The sequence below is a fragment of the Hetaerina americana genome, unplaced genomic scaffold, assembly GCF_022747635.1.
Source record: "Hetaerina americana unplaced genomic scaffold, ioHetAmer1.1.p SCAF_7, whole genome shotgun sequence".
Taxonomy (NCBI): domain Eukaryota; kingdom Metazoa; phylum Arthropoda; class Insecta; order Odonata; family Calopterygidae; genus Hetaerina; species Hetaerina americana.
In genome coordinates this window covers 83699663-83706886 of record NW_027287316.1, presented here as the reverse complement: position 1 = coordinate 83706886, position 7224 = coordinate 83699663, and positions in this window count along the sequence as shown.

Genomic DNA, 7224 nt, shown 5'->3' with positions numbered 1-7224 from the left:
GGTATTTACGTTAGCAGCTTCAAAATAATTTTAATGGGCCATATAAAATGTGCAATTATATTTGCTTAAATATATTGAATCATAGTTATGACTTTGACCGGCAGATAACACATTTAAATAAATAGCCCTTTTATCCTTCAAGGGCACCATAGCGCAACACACAGTTTTTCAGCCGTCACCAGGTCATCATAATATTTTTGGGCATTTGTCACAAAAAAATTAAAACCATGGGACAAATCTTTCAATATCACTTCAGTCTTAATCCAAGACGAGGGAAAGCAGATTGAATTTGTCCGCGAGAGTAGAGTTGGAAGTGGAGGGGCAATTAATGTGTTTAGGGCTACTTAAAAAATCAGTTCACTCGGATACGAGTAGACAGAGCGGAATTAACATTCTTCTCGATAAAACTATACGCATATGCTCTAATCTTCAACACAGGTAATCATTCTCGAAATTCTTTCAAAAGTGATGAAATCATAGATAATGTGTCAGATCCGATCATACTACACTCTGCAATAGCATCACATGTTTTATGGCGATACGTTTGAAATTTAAATAGAAAAAGTACATTAAATTACAAAAGAATTACGTTCGGGTCGAGTTCCACGATTAAAATTTCTTTTAAAAAAATCCTGCTCGCAAAGCTCTCGTTGCCCTAACATTCCATACAAAATATTAATTGATTTGAATTAGCCATTTAACTGATTGACCCCTCCTTTGGTTCACTTTAACACTGCCCCTGGGTCTGAGAACTTGGGTGACATTTGGATCAAATATTTATGATTATCATTAGCCGCTAGGACCACGACAGACGCACAGAGAAGTCAAGTGACACAAAGCCGTCGAGAAGCAATCGACGTTCTCCGAGTTCTGCACTTTGTACCGTCGAGAGTTTAATCAAAACTGATTCGCGGCAAAGTAAACCCGAGGAAATAGTCGCGCGAGGCTTACTTGAAAATAAAAATGAAGCGGAATTTGTGGAATGTTACTCATTCTGAAGGGAGAGAAAGCTAGGGCAGAACTAAGGAAAGAAATCCACGGAATATCCACATTTTAAAAGGAGGAACGATCACAAAATCAAGGTAAAATGTCGGGCACAAAGAACAAATTTTAAAAAATGTTTCATTTCTTAATAAAACGATTGTTGATTAGAACAGTTTACTCGCATAACTATACGAGTCCTTTCCTAACAGGGTAAATACTTTTAAGGAAAGATCTAAAGAATTTATTTAATAATATGAACGATGTGTTTCGTAAAATTGTATGTAACAGCTAAATTTTTGATTTTTTTCTTGCTGATCGGGAAACTGATTCTAATGAGATGGGATTTTCTTTTTTTTTGTGTTAGAGATTTGTTTTTGAAAGTTTCCTTCAAGTTATTTGTTATTTTTCTGACTGATTTTATTTATTATCTTTCGTGATATTGATGGGATGTCTCAAATGTGATGTTATTTTTCCAAGGCAAATTTGATTGTAATATGTGGGACTTGTGTGTCACCTGGGATTGTATTTCTGTGAGTTTTAATAATAATAATAATAATAAAGTATCTTAAAGAACCCACTTCCCCTATCATCAATTGCCCTTCAATTGTTCGACGACATTGGTGTCGTTGGCCGGCGAAGGGGCCTTGGAAAGGAGTCCATCCTCCAAAGTATAGAATTGCGCGTCCAACTCGCCGTCCTATTCAAGTTAAATTTAGGACTGCTTACTAGTTTATTGCTTTTGCAATAGAAAAAATCCATCGCCAATAATAAAAGGAATGAAAGCTAAAGCAATCTTACTCCCGTTTAGTCTTCTGTACTTGTTTGTTTCAAAGATTTTTTGACATTCGAAATGTAATGTGCAATCCCATTATAAAGCCTCCTGCTACTTCAAAAACGCCATTCGGTTTCAGCATTCCTTTGCAGAAATAACTCATTGAAAAACGCCGATGAATAAACTATTTAAGTTTATAGCTGTCTGCCATGTAATTCAAGCCGTGGGAAAGTACTCTTGGATAAGTGACATAAAAAAAGTCCTTCATTGGAATTCCGTGTCACAGATCGTGCAGAGTGAATTCCGTAAATATTTGAGTCATAGAAACAGTTCGCACTTTTTTTGAACGTATTAGAAACGGCTCTTTTTTTCTGACCGAGCAAACCTAAACATTCTAAGAGAAGTACTCGGTTGATTCCACAGAACGGGCCACCGTGAGACAGTCGCCGATTTCTTACGTCTTAGCACGCCTGGTCATTGGAGGGGAAGGTTGCAGGGTTGAATACGAATGAGGCATGAAAAGTTGATGCCGACCCTGAGAGAAGCATCCCTCAATGGGATGCGGCGAGAGAGAGGGATGGGAAAGCAGTGCAGAGGGAGGAGGAAAGCAGGCATGTCGGTTGGTTGGGACCTCAGGGAGTTGGGAAGTATGCAGTGATGAAGAATGAGTTATTGTAATGTTTTGTAGGCTTTTAAAGGATCTTTTGTGTCATGCACGTCAGGGCTTACCGAGTACCCGAGTGGATAGGGCAAGGTTTCCTCAAAAACCTACCCTAACCCAGTAAACTACTGCTTATAATACGTATTTAATCACCGCGCGAAACTAATTTTTGTCCACTTTTCTAAATAAACAGAATTTTGTTTCTTAAATCGACTACGAAAATGAAATCACGACATGGATATGGTTGAAACTTAAACAGCAGTCAAGTGAGATGTAAGGCTAACTGAAAGCAAATATTTTCCTATACTGCCAGAGTCATCTCTCGGATTTTCTAAGGAATTGTAGAACGACCCACGTAAGCACTAAATTTCATGACAGTCTAGCGCCTGTTAAAGAGTCAACTGGTGGAAATGAATCGCCCTTCGATGTTTTGCAATTTAATGATTCACTCGCACGCGAACAACCCAGCTACTATCCAACGCCGACTCAATGCCCCCTCCCCTCCATTCCAGTGCAGTGAATCTCTGACAAATGAAAGAATAAATGCGCTCCAGCACGGAGGTCCCTTCTTATTCTTTTGGTAAACCCTTACATACATGATTATATTATTGCACTCAGTTCAAGAAGTTAATTCATTATCTGCAGGTTCGTTTCCTCGAACATTTGCGCAGTTGCCATATTTGTTCAGGATCTTTCAATCAATCACTATTTACCAAAATAGCAATGGAATTCCTCAAAGAGTAGTTCCATGACACTCATCCTTTCACTTTTGTACGCCATCATTTTCCTCATTCGATATGATGTCAGCGACACAAGGATGGGCTTCAATTTTAAGGTTCGGTAAATTTGTACCTACGTCAATCAATCATAAATACATTTATATCCTTTATTAAAAATAGACATACACAACCATCCACTGTATTCACAAAAGAAATGAATTCTCCGAGTAAACAGGAACTTAGGTAATATAGACGCATAGTTCAAAAGGTTAATTGAGCAAACAGACATGAAAATATATAGTATGTCACATGAACGATGGAAATGCATTCGTATCGAAGATGGAAATCTGTGGTCCATGCACATATGAGAGGCCATGCTAGCACAACCTTACTACTGACAACCTTTACAGCTAAACTCTTCAGCTTCAATACGAGCATATACGTATGAACACTAATTTCGATTGCCCTCCCTCGAGTGAAGGCAGAGAGATTTTTAAAACCTGCCCGCAATACATTAAACCGCTTTATATATCTCATCACTTACTGGTTGGCGCAAATATTAATTTCCGACTCATTTCCAAGGCGGAAGATAATTAAATCTCCTGGCGGCATTTCCTGCTCATAATAGACTAATGCGTCGGTAAAACATGTTCCGAAGGTTTGACGAGATGGGCAGAAACGTGATAAAAAAAATTATTCGATGAAGCAATCAAGCAAATTCATTAATCTTAAAGCCGTTCTCGTTCGGGAATCCTGGGCTCCAGGGTATTGCGCAACCTGTTCTCTTACCAAGTACGGTTAGAATAGAAAATCTTTCGCTAATGAACGAATTTATTTCCAACCAGGTTTCGATGCATTCAATATACTACCTTGATCAAAAAGTTCCCGGAATAACCACCGTGTGGCGCTCCCATCGTTCCGATTTGAGTTCTGTTTTTTTTGTTAAATTGGTACATCTGTTGTTGATATTCCCTTTAAATCTTAGTGTCATAACTTGACATTTGCAAAAGTTACGTAGCCAAGAGTACATCTATCTCTGTGTGTGTTGGCGATTTTTTACAATTTCAGAAATGGATTTAAATTTGCAACAACGAACTTGTATTAAATTTTGCGTAAAAAACGGATTTAGTGGCGCACGGACGTTGGAAATGTTGGAAAAGTGTTTCGGCAACGATTCTCTAAAAAAAACGGTCGTTTACCAGTGGCACGAGCGGTTCAGAAGTGGACGTGAGTCAATCGAAGATGATGAACGCAGTGGCAGACCATCGACATCGAAAGTCGGTGAAAAAATTGATAAAGTAAAAGAAATGTTGGTCAATAACCGCAAATTAACCATCAGAGAAATAGCGGAGGACTTGAACATTGCCTATGGATCCGCCCAAGACATTGTGGTTAATGATTTGGGTTTCCGTCGTGTAGCATGCCAAAAGACCTCAATTTCATGCAAAAAAGAGACCGTGTTGACGTCGCAAAAGACATGATTTGCGAGGCTGAATCCGATCCCACATTCATCAAAAGGATCATTACTGGAGACGAGACGTGGGTTTATGAGTACGACACGCAATCCAGACATCAGGCAAGTGAATGGCGTTCACCAAATTAGCCGAGACCAAAAAAACCACGTCGTTTTCAGTCAAAAAAGAAGGCAATGCTGACGGTTTTCATGGATTACAACGGTGTAGTGCATCATGAATTTTTGCCAGAAGGCCAGACAGTAAACAAAGAGTATTATTTGGGCGTTTAGAGACGTTTGCGTGAAGCAATTCGCCGAAAGAGACCAGAAATGTGGGCAGAAAACTCGTGGATTTTGCACCATGATAACGCACCGTCGCACAGTGCTATCATTATTCGTAATTTTTTGACGAAAAATGCAACAAATAACATCCAACAGCCACCGAATTCACCTGATTTGGCTCCCTGTGACTTCTTTCTGTTCAATCGAGTTAAAAAACCATTACGGGGAACGCGTTTTAGCAGCCGAGAGGAAGTAATGGAAAAATCGCAGGAAGCACTGATGGACATACCGAAAACCGAATATAAAAAATGTTTCGAGGATTGGATCAAGCGCTGGCATAAGTGTGTTGCAGTCGATGGGGATTACTTTGAAGGGGACAATATAGATTTAGATGAATAAACTTGTATTTTTAATTTTCTGAATAAATTCCGGGAAATTTTTGATCAAGGTAGTACATTAGATCACGTAGTGAAATTACGGAACCATCATTTTTGCAGGGCGCAATAACTCGGCATAGTCGGGGCAAGATGGCGAGCGTGGATTTGGGGGTTCGAGAGATTAGGTTTTGGAGGAGAATCGAAAAAGCGAAATGGAGGGAAGCCATGAAAGGAGGACGAATGGAAGGGAGGGGAGGGGTACGCGGAGGGGGTTGGGAGGGTGGTGGGTCTGTCGTGGCGTAAGGCGCCCAATCGCGTCTAGGCGACAGAGAAGTGCAGCGTCTGTACGTGTTTCCATCCAGGACCCAAGTTTAATTGATTAGTAACGATTGATTATAATCTATATCTACATAATATACCGCAGGCCGCCGCAAGGGTGTGTGGCGGGGGGTGTTAGGTCACCACCCGTAAGAGAGAATAAAACCACACGCAAAACCATAAAAAATCCACGCAAACCTACACCCACGTAGGCGTATGCATTCATGCAAGAACCTTTGTAACCCACACGTATGGAGATTCACACACCATCAACTAACATACACATGCACCTACGAATATACATTATATCTACGCAGCGTTCAGTCTTGTCCCGACTTGGCAATCGAATTTATTTCCTATTTCTATAATGAATTTGATGTCTTCAGATAATAATAATAATAATGCATAAACTACGAGACTCGTAGAGGCCTGCACCTGGAATCCTGGCAGACCGTGCAGCTACTCTTTTGATCTAGGGTACCGACCACGGCGAGAGGTCTTCGGGGCACTCGCCTCCGATGGAGGGCGCGTGGGGTGAGGGGCGCACGCCCGCGTCGCGGCGGACCGTCCCGATGGACTCCCGCCGAGACGAGGTCTTCGAGAAGCCGCCTTCATCCCGAGGAGAGAGGGGGGAAGAGCGGCGAACGAACGTTGCCTTCGCAATTAACTCCATTATCACGTACAACTGCGCACGCTCTCCGAAATCCGATGGAAACGAATGCATTCGTTGGTGAGAAGGCCTCTCGGGCGGATCGCCACGAAAAGAACGCCCGCCAAGCTGACATCAACCCAGTCCAAAACAAATAGAAGCACGCACGTGTACAAGTAAGCGATTCTCAAGGCAATCACAAATTCAGACATCGAGACGGCGGGCGTTGCGTCGCACATTAAGTGCATTCTGCCCTTTCGTCGATTTAACCCGCATGTATTTTGAATATTTCTCCAAGGAAATCAAACTTAGTTCCTACGTATCCACTCTAGGTTTCAATGGCTGCGCCCCCCTGGATCATTGCCTCATCACGCTCCCTCCTTCCAAAATAGTGGTCTCAACAAGGACTCTTTTAATGGCTGCTCCTGTTACATCCGTTAAAAGAGAATAAGAAAAACCAGAAACACAGTAATCAACCCGAAGGTCGGTTTGGTAGTCTGATGGCAGAGTTCACCCAGTACTAAGCCCTATACGGCCTGTGAAATTCACACATAAGGTTAGGAGGGCAGTTCCTTTTCCTGTGCCGGTTATGGTTTCCCAGGAAGACCTGGTACCCGAAAAATCGCATAGCTTGGGTGGAGCTGAGTGTGCCCGGGAATCGAACCCGGGCCCTCCGGTAAGTAGTCCAACGCTCTACCCCCTGGACTACCGCGACTCTAACAAAATATTTAAGCTATAAAAACTTAACTGTTTTGAAAAAAAACAAATATTCCATAGATTCTTAGATGTTTTCACTTCTGTGAAATCATGATCGCATCTTTCCATGTTGCCTCGCGGGATGTGCGAGTTTTTTAGAGTCGAAATATTTTCCTTTCTCTCGCGATGGAGAAAACGGCGCCTCGACTCGAATGCTGTGGCTAATTATAATTATTTGCCGCAAAGAACCATTCCAAATATTTCATGATTAAATATGACAGAAGGTGGACGAAATTCTCTCCGAATGAGGGCA